This window comes from Chionomys nivalis, chromosome X (genome assembly GCF_950005125.1).
Source record: "Chionomys nivalis chromosome X, mChiNiv1.1, whole genome shotgun sequence".
Classification (NCBI taxonomy): domain Eukaryota; kingdom Metazoa; phylum Chordata; class Mammalia; order Rodentia; family Cricetidae; genus Chionomys; species Chionomys nivalis.
Window position 1 is genome coordinate 8,846,183 of NC_080112.1, and position 19,776 is coordinate 8,865,958.

The 19,776-nt window shown below is 44.5% G+C and overlaps 1 pseudogene; it reads left to right on the forward strand.

Annotated features, from left to right (window-relative positions):
- Positions 1–3,824: 3,824 nt before the first annotated feature.
- On the forward strand, positions 3,825–13,952 carry LOC130867479 (natural resistance-associated macrophage protein 2-like; annotated as a pseudogene).
- Positions 13,953–19,776: the final 5,824 nt, after the last annotated feature.

A 19,776-nucleotide genomic window follows, 5' to 3' on the forward strand; every position in this document is an offset into this window, starting at 1 on the left:
ATTTTTTTTTGACCCAGTCTATTCGGTGTTCTGTATGATTCTTGAACCTTCATAGGTATATCTTTCTTTAGGTTGGGAAAGTTTTCTTTTATAATTTTATTAAATATATTTTCTGGACCTTTGAGCTGCACTTCTTCTCCTTCTTCTACTCCTATTATTCTTAGGTTTGGTTTTTTTATTGTGTCCCATATTTCCTGAATGTTTTGTGATGAGAGTTTGTTGGCCTTGCTATTTTCTTTGATCAGCGTGTTTATTTTCTCTATGGTATCTTCAGAATCTGAGATTCTTTCTTCTATCTCTTGTATTCTGTTGGTTATGCTTGTTTCTGTAGTCTCTATTCATTTACCTAGATTTTCCATATCCAGCTGTCCCTCAGTTTGTGTTTTCTTCCTTGCTTCCATTTCAGTTTTCAAGTCTTGAACTGTTTCCATTATCTGTTTGATTCTTTTTCCTTGGTTTCCTAGGTTATCATTCACAGATTTACTCAATTCTTCAAACTTTTTGTTATTCTTCTCATCCATTTCTTTAAGGGAGTTTTTCACCTCCTGTTTAAGGGCCTCTATCACTTTCATAAAGTCAATTTTTTCTACTTCTTGATTAAGGTGTTCATATCCTCCTGCTATAAGTTCGCTGGGTTGTGGTGGTTTTATGTTGTTTTTCCGATTGTTGGGTGAATTCTTGCATTGGTGCCTGCCCATCTCTTCCTCTGAAAGCTCGCCTGTGGATCTTCTTTTACAGGATCAGATCTCCTTGCCCACTGATGGATCTTCTGGTGCTGAGATCCGGTCTCCTTGCTGGGCAGGTAGCTCACAAACAAAAGGCCTTCCTTGTTTGCTTCAGGCAGGCTATTGAGACAAAGGGACTCCTCCCCTCCCGTTTGCACTCACTACTCGGTCCCAGCACCCAAACAGGCTGAGCTGGGTGATGTTATGGGCCCGAAGAGGGGAGGGAGGCAGAAGGGGGGGGTTCTGGGTGCTTGCTGGGTGTGGTAGGAAGAGAGAGGCAGTAGCCGGGGATTATAACCCCTGCAGGAAGACCAGGAAGTATAGGGAGATGAGGAATGTCTGTGCTCTGTGTCCTGGGCTTCTGCCATGGGTCGGGAACTCACTCACCCCAATGATGTCTCTTCTGGCATCGAGATCAGATCTCCTTGATGGGAAGGTAGCTCACAAACAAAGCCTGTACATCCTCTTTACTCATGCTCCCTATTATTCCCTTCCATCTGCTACTCTTCTTTCTCTTCCTCCTCCCTGGTCCATACTCTTTCCTCCTTCCTATTTGCTTAGCTTCCCCTTTCTATCCCTTCTTTTCCCTCCTATCTCTTTCGTATTTTTCCTTCCATTTCCCTCATCTTCTCTCTTTGATTCTCTTCCCTCATCTCTATTTCTACCAATCTCTTCTGTCCTCTTCAACTATCCTACGTCCCTTCTCTTCCCTTCTCCAACCTCTTATCCTCACTTCCCTCCTCCTTACACTTTCCTCTCTTTTCTTTCCCCATATGCTCTTTACCCACCTACCCCCACTTAATCTGCTCCCTCCTCTTTCATCTTCCTTCATCTTCCCTTCTTGTTATTCTCTTCTTTTCCTGTCTTTCTTTCTCTCTTCTACCCCTTTCTTTTCCCACCTGGATCCTTCCTTGTCTTCCTCTTCTGCATGCCTCTTCTCTCTTTTTCCTCCCTCCTCTCACTTCTTCCCTCTCATCTTGTTCCTCTCCCCCCTTTCCTTCCACTTTCCTTCTATTCCTAACCCCTTCCCCATCCTCATTCCTCCTCTGTCTTCCTTCATCCCCCTTCCATCATTTCCATCCTTTTTTTTCTTCCCTCATATTTCCTTCTCCTTTAACCCTCCTCACTTCTCTTCCTTCACTTCTATATCCTTCATGACTCTCCTTTGTCTTCTTCCCTCCTTCTTTCTTCCTTCTCTAATATTGGTGTACCCTCCCCTTCGACTGTCTTCCCTTCTCATCTTTGCTACTACCTCTTCTGCCTTTCTCTGCCCTACTACTTCTTCCTTCCACCCTTCTCACACCTAATCCATCTTATTTCTCCTTTTCTCTTGTTATTTTCTCCCCATATCTCCCTCGTCTTCCCTCTTCCCTACACTTTCCTCCTCCCTAGTCCCTCATCTTCCCACTTCATTATCTTCTACTTCTTCCACCACATCTCTTACCATTTCTCAAATTCCCTCTTTCCTAATCTTCCCTTCATTTTCCTCCCCCCTCCTCTTTCCTCTTGCATCCTTTCACTTATCCCCCTTTCTACACTTCCTTCCTCCCTCTACTTCTCTCTTCCCTCCTATTCCCTCTTTTTCCCACCAATTTTTTCCATATCCCTCTTCAGTCCTTCTCCTTCCTCTTTACTAATCCTTTCTAGTTCTCCCCCCTCCTCTTTCCTCCTTCCTCTTCCCTCCTCTTCCCTACTTCTTCCCCTTCCCTCTTCTCTCATCCCTCCTGTTCCCTCTTCTCTCCTGTTATTTCAATTTTTGGTCCCAAATTAGCTACCCTGACAGCAGGACAGTTTTAGGGTGGAACAGACAGAGGCTTATGTTGACTGCTAACTCAAAGCAGTTCTGTTTGTGCTCGTCAAGACTGAAATTAATTAACCAAGCTTGACTATTTCCTGTATTAGACCAGCTGATGGTAGTGGTGAACATGTGTGGTAGTTCATGCCTATAATACTAGCAACTAAACAAAGGCAGACTGGTCTTTGTGTGTTTGAGGCCAACTTGATATACCTAGAGAGTTCCAGACCAGCCAGGACTGTAGAGTGAGACAAAAAAACCTTTGATGAGTAATAGGTGGCTAATTATTTTCCTGACTTGTTGCTTGCCCATTGCTAGGGATCAATATCACTATGTTCACTTCTTTATGTTCCATTATAAACTGATTTCTACTTACAGGCCTGCCTAAACATTAAAAAATATCCTATGAGAAGATTTTTCAGGTTGTCCCAAGGCTTGCAAGAGAAATCCTAAGCCAGGAGGAAGTTTGCATAGGCAATGTTAAGGAATGACCCACTCCCAGCACACAGGTGGCAAGCAGAGAAGGTTCTTAGATGAGCAGGTGAACAGCAATGTATAGAGTGTGGGTTTAAGAACTGAGCTGTTTTTGGATATGTATCAGCAGTTACAGTGACACAAATACTAGCAAGAACTTTAGTCGGTTTTGTTTCTCAGAACACTGTGTTCTCTACATATTTGCATTGTACATATTAATTGTAATGTAAGATATTCAGAAAATATAGTCCTGAGTCCTCTGGCTCCTGGCAGCAAGCCCCAGTATTAGTTATCTTTGGTAGCTGTAACCAAAATACTTGATGAAAGTAACAGGATGTGAAGGGTCTACTTAACTGGGACTTCAGAAGGCTCGGGCTGCCTGCAGTTTCTTGGACAGAATACCCTGGTGGCAGGAGATGTGCTGTTGGAGGTTCTGTCTCATTGCAGACAGAAGCACGAAGGTTCAAGACATGGCTAGGTCCAGGAGGATTGCCCCCATTCATGTACTTCTTCCAGGGAGGCTCCACCTGCCAAAGTTTCTACCAAATCCCCAAATTGTACAAGCACAATGGGGCTTGAGTCAATCATGAGCCTGTGGCAGTTTCCATTCCAAGGACAGCAGACCTTTGTCGCCATTCATTGATGATGCTGTGCTTAAACTCAGGGCCTTGTGCATACTAAGGACTTTCACGTTCATGACCCCATATTCCTATTCCAGGCAGTTATTAGAGAGGGTAAAGGAGTGAAGGATGCCAGTGTCCCTAGAGATGTTCCTCCCATTCCATGTTGTAGTAAAGGCTAATAGGTGTTGTGTTGCTGTGTAGTATATTACAGTGAAGCCCAGCCAGAGCCAAGTGCTCAGGGGCATGTCTGTGCCATCCTGTTCAGGCTGTAGCACTTCACAGATTGAGCAGGCTGTGGGCATCGTGGGAGCTGTCATCATGTTACACAACATGTACCTGCATTCCGCCTTACTCAAAATGAGCAATGCTCTTCCATATCCTTTAAGTACAAAGGACTCAAGCTTAGTTTCTGACTGCTAGAGCTCTTTAGGAGCTGTGCTCCACAGGAGCACAGTATTTCTAAGGCTGGAGCATCTGTGTTTATCACCAAATTGACCAGGAAAAGTGATCCTCAAATTTTGGGCTAGTGTTCTTCATAAAATGTCTGGAAGTTTTGAGGTCCAGAGATAAGGAAGGCTTTCCCAGTAAGTCAGGCTTTGCTTGGCTGAGATAGGTCAGACACTTGACAACTAGTCCACTATACTTAGAACTGAGATAGTCTCTGGGAGATCAGCCTGGGTGCTGGCTGCCCCATTTGGAGGTTGTGCACTGTTATCAAAGGTGTGGAGTTCTTTGTAGCTTAGTGAGCTAAGATCTGTTTCATCTAGCCAGATGTTTGCCCTCTTAATCTTTCAGCTGACTCCAAAGTTCTGAGTTGTTACAAAGAAACTTTCTGCAACTAATGGAAAAATGACTGCTGCCTTTATCTCTCTAGTCTAGACAGGTAAACCGGGCCAATAAGTGGGAAGTCCAGGAAGCCAACAAGTACTTTTTTCATTGAGTCCTGTATCACGCTCTTTGTTTTCTTTATCATCAATGTCTTTATCGTCTGTCTTTGCTGAAGCATTTTTTTGGGAAAACCAACAAGCAGGTGGTGAGTAAGCCAGGGTTGTGGGTGGTGAATGCCAGGTGAACTGCATGCCTGAATGGGGACAGTAAAGAGCTATGACTTGGAACCCAAGGAAACTTATCTGAGGTCTAGGTGCCCCTCCTATTCCTCTAGTCTACACACCAGGCACTCTATGGTGTGGGGCTAGGAAGCCTGTTCCCACCCATTCCAATGGTGAGTTGGAAGAGCTGGTCTTGGACTCACAGTTGCCTCTTGATAACATAAAGGTGTAGCATCTTAGCTGTTTGGCCATTGTGATTTCTGTTTCCTTTTTATTAACTGCTGCCTGTGTGTCTGCTAGTCTTGATGGTTGTGCTGAAGAAAGGTCAGGAGGAGTCAGCAGAAAGGAAGCATGCTCTGACAGGGCGGGCCTTGGCTGACAGGGCAGAGCTTAGCTCATTTTGAATTTTCTCCCATCCATTTTATTTGTTTGTTTGTTTTTCATTGAGGTTTTTTGTTTACTGTGGAGTGTTTTAAGACGCCAGGTTTGAACTCAGGACCTTGTACATGATGCTAAGCAAGTGTTCCATCACACAGCTGCTCACCCTCATTGCTATCTAGTTTTGGTCATCTTTTATGTCTACAGGACCTCTTGACCCTGGTTCTTTGACCGAGGTCCTCTCGGTGCTGATGTCCTCTCATGATGTGGGAGTGTCATATATCAATCTGTTGCTTTCATTGGTTAATTAATAAAAAAACTGCTTGGCCTGGTAGATTAGAACATAGGTGGGTGGAGTAAACAGAACAGAATGCTGGGAGGAAGAGGAAGTGAGGCAGATGCCATGCCTCTCCTCCCCAGGGCAGATGCGAAGAAGCAAGCCACCAGGTCAGACATGCTGAATCTTTCCTGGTAAGACTGGTGCTACACAGATTACTAAATATGGGTTAGGCAAGATATGAGAGTTAGCCAAGAAGAGGCTAGATATAATGGGACCAGGCAGTGTTTAAATGAATATAGTTTGTGTGTTGTTACTTTGGGGCATAAGCTAGCCAGGTGGCCAGGAGCCAGGTAGCAGGAACACAGCCCACAGCTCCTTCTACACTCTCACATTTGAAATCTTCTGATTTGTTTTCCTTTTTTTTTTTTTTTTTGGTTTGCCTTAATTTGGGAAGGTAGCCTGCAGCCCCTGGCCTGGAAGTTGCTTTGCTCTGGACTCCAAATCCCAGCATGTCAGGACCACTCCCACAGGGTATTTAAATGAGCTCCCAGAGGGGAAACACATGGTCTCACGTGGTCTTGGGGTCTGAATGGGCTCCCTGCTGTCTTGTCTCCCCTCCGTGTGCTCGGCCACCCTAGAGCATCATTCTTAATAAAACAAGGGGCATTTTGATTTGGTTTGGCTTGACCTAATTGCATTTCTTGCACTGGCAGAGCTGCCCTTATTTTATATTAATTTTTACTTATCAGTTTTAGTTTTGGCTTTTGAAAAAAGGGCTTCATTGTGTAGTCTTGGGTGGATGCATGAAACTCACTCTGTAGACCTGGCACCTACCCGCCTATACCTCCCAAGTACTGTGATTAAAGGCTTGCATCACCGTGCTCTTCATTGAATCTAGTTTTTTTTTTGTTTTGTTTTGTTTTTTTTTTTTTTTTTTTTTTGGATAAGTTCTACTTGTGCAGCCCAGTCTGGCCTCAAGTTTGGGATTCTTCTAGCTCAGCTCCCTGAAGGCTGCCCTCTAAGAAGGAAGTCCTCTTAAGAGTTTCTCTTTCCTTACTTGCATTTATAGTGCTCCAGCATTTGCACATTGCTCTGCAGACTGTCTCAGTAAACACGTTGGTGATGAAGGAAATAAAAGGCCTGGGGGAGTGCATCAATGAACAGGCTTTGGGAAGTACAAGGTTCTGAAGTATTTAGGGTTAGAGATGAAGGAGCATGTGGAGGAGGGATGAAGGATTGCTCAACAGTCAGGTGGAGCCTCTGGGTCATACCAGCACTGAGTCTCACTGCCTAGCAGTACCCAGTGCAGCACTTGAAGTGCTGGGTTTCATGAGGAGAGGGAGGTGCTGCAAAGGTCCGCTGTTCTGGGTGTCATCTAAGCACTAACACGCTCCTATCTCTCTCCCTGTCCCAGGGTGTTGTGCTTAGATGTTATTTTGGGCCTGTGGCACTCTACATCTGGGCAATGGGGATCTTGGCTACAGGACAGAGCTCCACCATGAGAGGAACCTATTCCGGCCTATTTGTTATGGAGGTGTGTTAGAGTTGAATACAGGGGGATGGCACAGCGATTGAGTGTCTAACTCCATGGTTTACAGGTTTCCTTGACTTCCCCAAGCATTTCTCTCTCCTGTCACATGTGGTCACCAGCCCCCATGCTTTCTTCCAGGGATTCCTGAACCTAAGATGGTCACCTTTTGCTCCAGTGATTCTGACACGCTCTATTGCCATTATCCCCACTCTCTTTGTTGCTGTCTTCCAAGATGTAGAGCATCTAACAGGGATGAATGACTTCCTGAATGTTCTGCAGAGCTTACAGGTAAGTAGGCAGCTGGGGAAGCTCATTCTGGAGGCTGGGTACTAGGGGTGAGTGAGAGGAAGGAAAAGGCATGGAAGTTCATTAAATGGAAATAATGAGCTCTACTTAATATATAAAACACAAATTTGAGGCCACCAAGTTGGCTCAGTGGATAAAGTGCTAGCTTGTACTAGTTGTACAAGTGTAAAGTCCTAAATTTGAATCCCTAAAGACTCAGTAAAAGGAAAGAACTGTCTCCAAAAGTTGTCCTCTGATCTTCATATTCACCCACAACATGGGCATGTCTGTCTGTCAGTCCGTCTATCCTCTCTCTCCCCACTCAGTCTCTGTCTGTCTTTCTCACACACAAATAAGTAACTTAGTAATACATAAAGATCCACAACACTGTAGCTAGTTAATGCAGCAAGGGTATATCACTAAATGATTTCTAAGGGCACCACTACCTCCTGTGGAGGTTACAAGACAAGTCACATCCAATATGTTATTTATTTATTTAAGATTATGTGTTTTTATTTACATGTTTCAATGTTTTACCTTTGTGTGTATATGAGCACTGTGTGTGTGCCTGGAACCTGCAGAGTTTGGAAGAGGGCATCAGATCCCCTAGCACTGGAGTTGTAGACAGCTGTGAGCTGCCATGTGGCTGCTGGGAATTGAACCCTGGTCCTCTGCAAGAGCAGCAAACAAAGTGTTCTTAACCACGGAGCCATCTCTCCAGCCCCCAATGCGTTGTCTTTTGTGTTTAAACAAAGGCACTTAGGATCATGATTAGTGTTGGGTTAAAAATAATGTTTGGCAAAGGCAAGGTGATAGGAGCAGCTATTACCATGGCACAGATGAGATAGCGTTTATGACTCCTGTCTATGAGCAGTGCTGGTTTCTGTGTGGTACAGTAACCAAGATTGATGTGGAGGGAGAGAACACACCAGAGCCAGGCCAGTGCCGGTAAGCAGCATTCCTCTCAAGTGTCTGCTCAGGTCCTGCCCTGACTCTCTTGGTGATTGACTGTGACCTGGACGTATAAGCCAGATAACCCCCAACACCCTCCCCACATTGCTTCTCATCAATGTTTAATCACAGCATTAGAGATGAAACTAATGCACCCACGTAATTCCATTTGTTTTTTCCAGCTTCCCTTCGCTCTCATACCCATCCTCACCTTTACCAGCCTGCGGCCAGTGATGAATGAGTTCTCCAATGGAATGTGAGTACATTTGTCACCCTCCCCAGGAGGATACGGGAGGTGACCTTTTACCTAGCAGGCCAGTCAGAAATGTCTTCTCTAGGAGAGCTACGTGTTTCCAGAGCAGTTTCCAGCTGCTTCCTCTCAGGACATGAAGATACTGGCGAGGGTGAGCTACAGTAAGGAGGAGAGCTGCTTCACACTTTCCTGTTCTCACTCTTCACCCTCTGCTGCTGAGATTTGAATTCTGTGCACTTCAGTAATATGTTCTGTGCACATCTTGAAGGGATATGTGGGGTGTGTTCTAGTTTCATTTCTGTGGCTTCAACAGATGCCATACCAACAAGCAACACAGGGGTGGAAACGTTTATTTGGTTTACAATTCCAAATTACTGTCTATCGTTCTGGAAGTAGTCAAGGCAGAACTCAGATAGCCCTATCACTGGCACTGTCAGGAACAAGGGATAAACACATCCTTGCCTTCATGTTTGCCCTAAGCTTGCTTCTTTCTTATACTGTTGAAGATGCACTGGCTGGGTAATGGTACCACTCTGAGTGGGCTGGTGTGCCCTACTGATGTGCCCACAAGCCAGCCTGGTATAGATAATTTCCCTTTGAGACTACCTTCCCGTGTGGTTCTTGGCTGTGTCCTATTGGCAGTTAAAACCAATCAGTACAGGTGCTCATGTGACCTGTTAGGGTCCCAGGGTCTCTAACTGTCACCACTCTAGAGATGGTGGGACCTGGGAGAGTGGAGCTGATAAATGAGGCGGACTGAAGTCTCATGCAATAACCAACTTTATTCAGAGCCTTGGACAGTTCATACTCTGAGGACTAAGATAGTCATGCATGTGAAGTTTTCTGAGTTCAAGCTTTGTACACGGAACTGGCAGCATGAGGCAAGAACTTGTTTTCCTATAGAGGCCTGTACGGGAGAGCTTAAACATTTAATTGAATAACAACAACAAACAATAATGATTAACTCACTCCTGTCCACTGCACCTGGGTGGCAAGCGAGACACAAAACACATTAAAAGAACAGTGCCATGGTTTTGGAGAAATTGAGGTCACAAGACTCTAGTCTTGACTCCATTCCTGGACCATGTTCTGATATCTAATGAAATGGCTCTGTGTTTCTTCCTTTCTTTCTTTCTTTCTTTCTTTCTTTCTTTTTTTTTTTTTTTTTTTTTTTGAGTGTGCTTTTTCGAAACAGAATTTCTCTGTAGCTTTAGAGCCTGTTTTGGAACTTGTTCTGACCAGGCTGGCCTTGAATTGAATTCACAGAGATCTGCCTGCCTCTGCCTCCCGAGTGCTGGGATTAAAGGTGTGCACCACCACCGCCTGGCAGGACCTGTTGTTGATTTCTAGGGTCTTAAATGCTAGATTTTTGTGCCAGAGAGATGATAGGTCAGTCAGTGGGTAAATATGCTTGCCCCACTAGCCTGAAAACCTGAGTCTGATCCCTGGGACTCATATGAAGAATGAAGGAGAAAAATAAATAAGTCTACAGATGTGGTCCTCTGACCTTCACATGCATGTTATAGCATGTGTGCCCACACATGAACTCGTCATTCATATGCATATGTTAATAATAGATAGTTAAATGCTAGGTTCAATTTACTCCAGCCCTCCCCCACTCTGCTCTATGACTAATTTTGACACTCTTAAGTTTTCTCAACATGTGTTCCATTTACCACATGAGACATAGGTTTCTTTTCTGTCTGTAGCTTGGTTGAACTATTGCACACTCATGTGCCCCTTGTTTCACAGAGGCTGGAGGATCACTGGTGGAATTTTGATCCTTATCGTCTGCTCATCAACATGTACTTTGTAGTGGTTTATGTCCAGGACCTAGGGTACTTGGCAGTGTATGTAGTGGCTGCGGTGATCAGCGTGGCTTATCTGAGTTTTGTGTTCTACCTGGTGAGTCCATTGTGAAGGGAGCAGGGGCATTGGTATCTGAGTGTATAGATGGGTTTAACTGTCTTTTAGAGACAAATGATCCTACCTGGTGAGTTCATTGTGAAGGGAGCAGAAGCATTGGTGTCTGGGGTGTATAGGTGGGGCTAGCTGCCTTTTAGAAATGAATGATCCCCAATGCAGTTTACTGAGGCAGTTCATATGGCATTGTTAAATCAGCTGTTTCTGAAATTCTATTTCTTTTCTGTTTTTGGTATTGGAGATTAAACACAAGGCTGTGCCATGACAAGCAGACATCCTAATGTTGCACTCTGTTCTCGACAAGATGTTTATATTTTGAATCATTAATTTATTTTAGGTTTTTTTGGAGGAGGGGATGTTTCTTGAAACAGAGTTTCTCTGTGTAACATCCCTGGTTCCCCTGAACCTCACTTTGTAGACCAGCATGACCTCAAACTAATAATAATTTTCAATTATTTCATCCCATATAAAACTTTAAATTACAGAGATCTGCCTACCTCTGCCTCTCAAGTGCTGGGATTAAGGTGTGTGACACCATGCCTGGCTTATTTTAGTCTTTAATACCTAGAATTTTTCTCTTTCCGTTGATTTTATAAGGATCCAATATTTAATTCCTAAAAAGAATGTATGTATGGTATGTTTAAAAAACAAAATGTCTCAGTGGTTGCACGGCAAGTATAAGGACCTGAATTCAAATCCTCAGGACCCACGTTAAAAGATGGGCATGGTGGGCATGGGGTTGTGTGAGCCTGTAACCCCAGCACCGGAGGAAGAGAGGCAGCAATGGGAGAGTCATCAAGGCCTGCCAACCTAGCTACAGATTCAGCAAGAGACCTTGTCACAAAGGAATAACTGACAGAAGAGGAAACAGAAAAGGTGACCTCCAATGGCCTCTGCAAGCATGTGACCCGTGCACACACACAGAGGTCAAATATAAATATATTCTCTGTTCCCAGAACTTTCTCACTGCTTTTTTGTTTGTTTGATTGTTTTTGTTTGTTTGTTTTGAGACAGGTTTTCTCTGTAGCTTTGGAGCCTGTCCCAGAACTAGATCTTGTAGACCAGGCTGGCCTCAAACTCACAGAGATCTGCCTGCTTCTGCCTCCCGAGTGCTGGGATTAAAGGCATGTGCCACCACTGCCTGGCTTCTCACTACTTTTACTAGTGAAAAATCCGTAGCAATAAGAACAGATTGGATTATCTGTTTAACACAGAGTTCATACTGAGATTGGGGATAAGAAGTAGCAGTGTTGAAGATGGAGGCTAGAGCCCTGCTGTTCTCTCTCATGCATTTCACTCCATGTGTGCCATGTCTTCCACGGGTTAGAATATTTTAAAGAAAAACTTCAAAACTTCGGTGCATAGTTTAATATGTGCCCTGGATCAGTGAATCTTTTCCCTTTCCAATAAATCTTGGGCATCCAAGGTTATACTCACCATAGGACTTTGGAAACCAGATAACTGAATGTTTTGAAGTCCTATTAGAAGGTCAACTAGAGGTATGTTCATGCAAATTGAGTGTGTTGACTCAGTACACTAAGACTACTGAGCTTATTTGAGCCCCAAATTTGGAGGTAAGGCAGATTTTACATCTTGATTACTGTAGCTTCACTAAAAACCAGGAGCTTCACAGAAGAGATGTATCCCTACTAGTCTATAGACTCTCCATGTCCCTGTCACAGAAGGGCAGGTCTCACTGCTAGTCTGGAGCCTATCTCCATGTCCCTGTCACAGAGGATTAGGTCTCACAGCTGGTCTGTAGCCAGTCTCCTTGTCCCTATCACAGAGGAGCTGTGTCACTGCTAGTCATTAGCTAGTTTCCATGTCCCTGTCTCAAAGGAGCTCTCTCACTGGTAGTCTGTAGCCTCTCCACGGGCCTGTCACAGAGGAGCAGTTCTCACTGCTAGTCTCTGTGTCCCTCTCACAGAGTCTCAGGTCTCCTGCTAGTCTGTAGCCGGTCTCCATGTCTCTGTCACAGAGGAGCAGGTCTCACTGCTGGTCTGTAGACAGTCTCTATGTCCCTGTCACAGAGGAACAGGTCTCATTGCTACTCTGTAGCCTCTCTGGGTCCCTGTCACAGAGGAGCAGATCTCACTGCTAGTCTGTAGCCTGTCTCAGTGTCCCTGTCATAGAGGTGCTATCTCACTGCAAGTCTGTGTCCAGTCTCTGTGTCCCTTCTCACAGAGTCTCAGGTCTCACTGCTAGCCTGTAGCCTATTTGTGTCCCTGACTCAGAGAAACATGTCTCACTACTAGTTTGTGGCTAGGCTCCATTTCCCTGTAACAGAGATCTCTCACTGCTAGTCTGTAGCCTCTCCTTGCCCCTGTCACTGAAGAACAGGTCTTACTCCTAGTCTGTACCCTGTCTCCGTGCCCCTGTCACAGAGGAACAGGTCTTTGCTAGTCAGTAGCGGATCTCTGTGTCTCTGTTACAGAAGAGCTGTCTCACTGCTATTCTGTAAACTCTCCAAGTCCTGTCATAGAGGAGCAGGTCTTACTGCTAGTCTGTAGCTGATCTCCGTGTCCCTGTCACAGAGAAGCAGGTCTAACTCTGTCCCTGTGACAGAGATGCAGGTCTCACTGCTAGTCTGTAGCCTATTTGTGTCCCTGTCACAGAGGAACAGGTTTCACTGCTGTCTGTAACTGGTCTCCATGACCCTGTCACAGAGGAGATGTCTGACTGCTAGTCTGAGGCCAGTCTTAGTGTCCCTGTCACAGAATAGCAGGTCTCACTGCTAGTCTGCAGTCAGTATTCATGTCCCTTTCAAAGATGAGCAAGTCTTACTACTCGTCTGTAGCAGGTCTCCATGTCCCTATCACAGAAGAGCTGTCTCAATGCTATTTTTTAGCGGGTCTCCATGTCCCTGTCTAAGAGGAGCAGGTCTCACTGCTAGTCTGTAGTCAGTCTCCATGTCCCTGTCAGAGAGGAGAAAATCATACTGATACTCTGTAGCCAGTCTCGGTGTGCCTGTCACAGAGGAGCATGTCTCACTGCTAGTAAGTAGCCAGTATCTGTGTCGCTGTCACTGAGGAGAAGGTCACACTGCTCATCTGTAGCCAGTCTCGGTGTCCCTGTCACAGAATAAAGGATCTCAATGCTAGTCTGTAGCGGGTCTCCATGTCGCTGTTACAGAAGAGCTGTCTCACTGCTATTCTGTAGACAGTCTCCATGTCCTTGTCACAGAGGAGCAGGTCTCACTGCTAGTCTGTAGCCGGTCTCTGTGTCCCTGTCATAGAGGTGCTGTCTCACTGCTAGTATGTGTCCGGTCTCCAAGTCCCTTTAACAAATGAGCAAGTCTCACTGCTAGTCTGTAGCCAGTCTCCGTGTCCCTGTCACAGAAGAGCTGTCTCACTGCCAGTCTGTAGCCTCTCCGTGTCTCTGTCACTGGGGAGCAGGTATTACTGCGAGTCTGTAACCTGTCTCTGTGTCCCTGTCACAGAGGAGAAGGTCTCATTGCTAGTCAGTAGAGGGTCTCCGTGTCCCTATCACAGGAGAGCTATCTCAGTGTTATACTGTTGTCTCTCTGTGTCCCTGTCACTAAGGAACAGGTCTCACTGCTAGTAACTAACCGGTATCTGTGTCGCTGTCACAGAGGAGAAGGTCACACTGCTCATCTGTAGCCAGTCTTGGTGTCCCGGTCACAGAGGAGCAGGTCTCACTGCTGGTCTGTGGCCGGTCTCTGTGACCCTGTCCCAGAGGAGATGTCTCACTGCTAGTATAAAGCCAGTCTTTGTGTCCCTGTCACAGAATAGCAGGTTTCATTGCTAGTCTGTAGCCAGTCTGCATGTCCATTTCAGAGAGGAGATGCCTCAGTACTAGTCTGTAGCCTCTCCGTGTCCATGTCACTGAGGAGCTGGTCTTACTGCTAGTCTGTAGCCGTTCCCCATGTCCCTGTCATAGACAATCAAGTCTAACTGCTGGTCTGGAGCTGGTCTCCGTGTCCCTGTGAAAGAGGCACGGGCCTTACTGCTAGTCTATAGCCCATTTGTGTCCCTGTCATAGAATAGCAATTCTCACTGTCACTCTGTGATCACTCTCTGTATCCCTTTCACAGATGAGCAAGTCTTACTGCTAGTCTGTAGTCTGTCTCTGTGTCCCTGTCATAGAGGTGACGTCTCACTGCTAGTCTGTATTCTTTCTTCATTTCCTTGTCAGAGGCTCAGGTTTCACTGCTAGTCTGTAGCCTATTTGTGTCCCTGTCACAAAAGAATATGTTTCACTGTTGGTCTGTAGCCAGTTTCTGTGTCCCTGTCACAGAGTAACATGTCTCCTTCCTAGTCTGTAGCTTGGCTCCATTTCCCTGTCAAGAGGAGAAGGTCACACTGCTAGTCTGTAGCCAGTCTTGGTGTTCCTGTCCCAGAGGAACAGGTCTCAATGGTGGTCTGTAGCCGGTCTCCGTGTCCCTGTTACTGAGGAGAAAGTCTCATTGCTAGTCTCTGGCTGGGCTCAATGTCCCTGTCACAGAGGAGAAGGTCACACTGCTAGTCTGTGGCCAGTCTCCGTGACCCTGTCACAGAAGAGATGCACTGCTAGCCTGTAGATAGTCTCAGTGTCCCTGTCTGTTGATGGAGCGGCGGGGCTGCGTCCCGCCACCTGGTTAGCTTTACCCGAAGTAATTACACAGAAACTGTATTCTTTTAAACACTGCCTGGCCCATTAGTTTTAACCTCTTACTGGCTAGCTCTTACATATTGATCTAACCCATTTCTAATATTCTGTGTAGCACCACGAGCTGGCTTACCAGGAAAGATCTTAACCTGAGTCTGTCTGGAGTGGGAGAATCATGGCGACTGCCTGACTCGGCTTCTTTTTCCCAGCATTCTGTTCAGTCTACTCCGCCTAACTAATTTTCTGTCCTATCAGGGCCAAGGCAGTTTCTTTATTAATTAACCAATGAAACAACAGATAGAAAGATGACCCTCCTCCATCACCTGTCACAGAGGAACAGGTCTCACTTCTGTTTTTTAACCAGTCTCCGTGACCCTGTCCCAGAGGAGATGTCTCACTGCTAGTCTGTAGCCAGTCTCCATATCCCTGTCACAAATGAGCTGTCTCACTGACAGTCTGTAACCTCTCCATGTCCCTGTCACTGAGGAGCAGGTCTTACTGCTAGTCTGTAGCCTGTCTCCGTGTCCCTTTCACAGAGGAGCAGGTATCACTGATAGTCAGTGGCAGGTCTCCGTATACCTGTCACAGAGGAATCTCTCACTGCTAGTCTGTAACTGGTCTCTGTGTCCCTGTCACAGAGGAGCAGGTTGCACCTCTAGTCTGTAGCCAGTCTCGGTGTCCCTGTCACAGAGGAGCAAATCTCAGTGATGCTCTCGAGCTGGTCTCCATGTTCCTGTGACAGAGGCACAGGTCTCACTGCTAGTCTGTAGCCTAATTTTGTCCCTGTCACAGAATAGCAGTTATAACTGCAAGTCTTCAATAGGTCTCTGTGTCCCTTTCACTGCTAGTCTGTAGCCTATTTGTGTCCCTGTCACAGAGGAACAGGTTTCACTGCTGTCTGTAGCCGCTCCGTTTCCATGTCACAGAGGAACATGTCTCACTGCTAGCCTGTGGCTGCGTTCCATTTCCCTGTCACATAGGAGCTGTCTCACTGCTAGTAAGTGTCCCTGTCACAGAGGAGAAGGTCACACTGCTAGTCTATAGCCAGTCTCGGTGTTTCTGTCACAGAGAAGCAGGTCTCACTACTGGTCTGTAGCCAGTCTTTGTGTCCCTGTCACAGAATAGCAGGTCTCACTGCTAGTGTGCAGTAGGTCTCAATATCCCTTTCAAAGATGAGCAAGTACACTGCTAGTCTGTAGCCAGTCTCCATGTCCCTGTCTCTGAAGAGCAGGTCTTACTGCTAGTCTGAGCCTCTCTGTGTCCCTGTCACAGAGGAGCAGGTCTCAATGCTAGTCAGTAGCCGGTCTCCATGTCCCTGTCATAGAAGTGTTGTCTCTCTGCTAGTCTGTAGCCTCTCCATGTCCCTGTCACTGAGGAGCAGGTTTTACTACTAGTCTGTAGCCTGTCTCCATGTCCCTGTCACAGAGAACCTGTCTCACTGATAGTCTGTATCTAGTCTCTGTGTCCCTGTCACAAAATAGCAGGTCTCACTGCTAGTCTGCAGTAGGTCTCAGTGTTCCTTTCACAGATGTGCAAGTCTCACTGCTAGTTTGTAGCCAGTCTCTGTGTCCCTGTCACAGAGGAACATGTCTCACTGGTAGTCTGTGGCTGGGCTCTGTTTTCCTGTCACAGAGGAGCTGTCTCACTGCCAGTCTGTAGCCTCTCTGTGTCCATGTCACTGAGGAGAAGGTCTTACTGCTAGTCTTTAGCTTGTCTCCATGTCCCTCTCACAGAGGATCAGGTCTCACTGCTAGTCAGTAGCGGGTCACCGTGTCCCTGTCCCAGAAGAGGTGTCTCCCTGCTAATCTGTAGCCGGCCTCCGTGTCCTTGTCACAGAGCAGCTGTCTCACTGTTAGTTTGTAGCAGGTCTCCATGTCCCTGTCACAGAAGAGCTGGTCTCAGTGCTAGTCTGTATATGGTCTCTGTGTCCCTGTCACATAGGTGCAGCTCTCACTGGTAGTCTGTAGCCAGTCTCCGTGTCCCTGTCACAGAAGATCAGTTCTCACTGCTAGTGTAGCCTGTTTCCGTGTCCCTGTCACAGAGGTGCTGTCTCACTGCTAGTCTATAGCTGGTCTCTGTGTCCCTTTCACTGAGGAGCAGGTCTCACTGCTTGTCTGTAACACGTCTCCGTTTTCCTGTCACAGAGGATCAGGTCTCACTGGTAGTCTGTAGCAGGTCTCTGTTTCCTCTCACAGAGGAAGAGGTCTCACTGTTATTCTTTAGGAAAGCTAGCAAAAGAAAAGCACTGCTAGACAAAGGAAAGTCAGTGTCAGGTCAGATTTGATCTGCAGGCTATACTTTGCTTATGATTAGCAGTATGGTATTTGAGAAACATCCAAGTAGTACAGAAAATGCTTTGACTGTTAAGCAAATGATATGAATTTCAAATTCTATCTTTGTTCCATATTAGTGAAGGGAATGGAGTTTTAGGGGAAAAAGCCAGAAACAGGAATTCAAACCCATGATTAATCAATCTTTTTGTTAAATAACACTTGAATTCACATCATTTTGAACAGAAACGTATATACACCATTTTATATATACAGCACAGATACTTCAAGCTAAGATGCCTATTCCAAAGTAATCTTTTGATTCCCAAAGGGACTTAACTTAAAATGATACCTGACAAGGTTTTGGATGCAACTTAAAGATATATGGGTTGTCTAGCATATGCAAAGCCCAGGATACCATCTTCAAAACTGAAGAGATAAAGGAAAGAAATGATACTTTCTTCCCATGGAGTTAATTTTAATACTCTGTTCTTTAACTGGCAAACTACTAAAATGACCCAGGAGGCATTTGTTCCATATTTATTAAGTGTTCAATACTAACCTCTAATTTGAAACTTTTTTATTGGCAATATGCAAGAAATAACAGCAAAACCAAAGGAAAAAAATATTATTATCAAGTTTCTAATACAGATAGTAGGAGGAATTTGATTCTAAATATAATGATAAACTACTGTTCCAAATGTATGCCTTCTATTCTGCTCAAAATGCATCTCTGGAGCACTTACCATGTGTAAGGCATTGTAGGAGGTCTTATCTGGTTTACTGCCAGAGATACAGGCCCCATACCTCTAAGGAGAATGAGTCTAGGACGAGTCAGATATATCAAAAGTAAGCTCAACATTACAGAAAATGTGGACAACGCAATGGGAAGTAGGCTCAATATGCATCAGCAAGGTTGGAAACAAGTGATTAATTCTAGGTGAGGCCAAGAGAGAAGGAGTAAATGAGACACTGTCTGGAATAAGAATGCTCAAGCATGTTTTGAAGAATAATATAATAGCTACTATTTCTTTTTTTTTTTTTTTTTGAATAGGGAGAACTTTTATTGGAGGTACATCTTTATATAACTTTCAGCCATAAATTTCTTTGTATATAAAAATACAAATTTTCATTTGTAATAAGACTAAAGTGATTATTATGTGTTTGGTATTAGTTCATATTATTTCATTTAATCCTACTTAAAAGTCACTTCTTTCCCTAGAAATTAAAACTGGAATTCTGAGAAACCCATTAGCGTTTGCTACTAATGTAAAGACACATAATAAATTCAGAAATCATGAATCAGCCAGACTGGACGGGGCATACAAAAACCCTTAAACAGGCTGGTAAAGATTTTCAGATGTGCAGACAGATGGAAATTGAGAATGCCATAAATTATATGCAAAAAGAAGCAAAGATAAAGAGATAGCCTGACCAAGATAGAGAAAAGAAGGCTTGACTATTCAAATAGGTATTATCAAGTTTTTCTTCCAAATTTGTATGGTTTCAGTTCAAACCTTCTTACAAACTATGCTAAGGTCCATATCTGATGTCATCCATCTTAATCAGCTTTTTGGATGAAGATAGTCATGTGCTTCAATTTAAATTAGCAAAATTCAACGTTGTGTGTGTGTTTTCAAGCGTGTTCATGTGCGTGTGTGTGTTTGTGTGTGTGTGTGTGTGTGTGTGTGTAAGTGTGTCTGTGCAGAGGCTGACCAGAGTCTGGGGGCATGTGTCCTATGCTCTAACACTCTCCACATTATTACCTTAAGAAATGTTTTCTCATGAGCTTGAAACTCAGCTGGCACCCAGTAAACCCTATTTATTTTTATCTGTCCCTGTAACACTGGGGTTATACTGGCTCATCAGCTTTTACATGGACAGTAGGATTTAAACTTAGTTTTTTATGTTAGAATAGCAAGTTTCCTTATCCTCTCAACCTTTTCTTTGGTCTCAGTTTTCTTATCATTGGTATGAAGACTCTTTATTTAACATTATAGATGCCAAGGCAGTGAAAGATAGCTTAAAAACAGTGGGTTGCGAAAAGAGGCTAGAGAGAGAGAAGAAAACAGGAGGAGGGGAAAAGAATGCCTAGGAGGCAGCAGCAAAAGAAAAGTGACAATGGCGAACTGAAAGCAGATCTCCCAAGGCCTTTCTAGTGTCTTAATAGTTTGGGCTTTGCTTTATATTAAGTGGACAATGTAGTTAGAGTTATCTCCAAATAAAAAGAATTTTTTTTTGTAATCAAAAGAAGAATGTGGACAATGACTTTACAGACATATATCTTCAATGCACTAACATAACCTTGATTTTATACTCAGTTTCATTTACAGCAGCAAATTCTGATCTTGATAAACTGTAGGAAAAATGAAATTTAATTCACAGAACATTAAGATATTAAATAATAAGACTTTAAGCACTTTGGACATTTTTCTATCTGTACTGCATACTGCATGTTTAGATCATTATTTAGTGTTCATAAGTTTAATGAGCATGAGAAATTAAGACAATTAAGATTCAGCCATGTTTTAAAGGCTACATTTTATGAAATTCAACTGAATAGGTTGAATTCAACCAGGTAATTATTCCTCTTCCCCATGCTATTCCCCTGTAGTGAAACAAGACCAAATT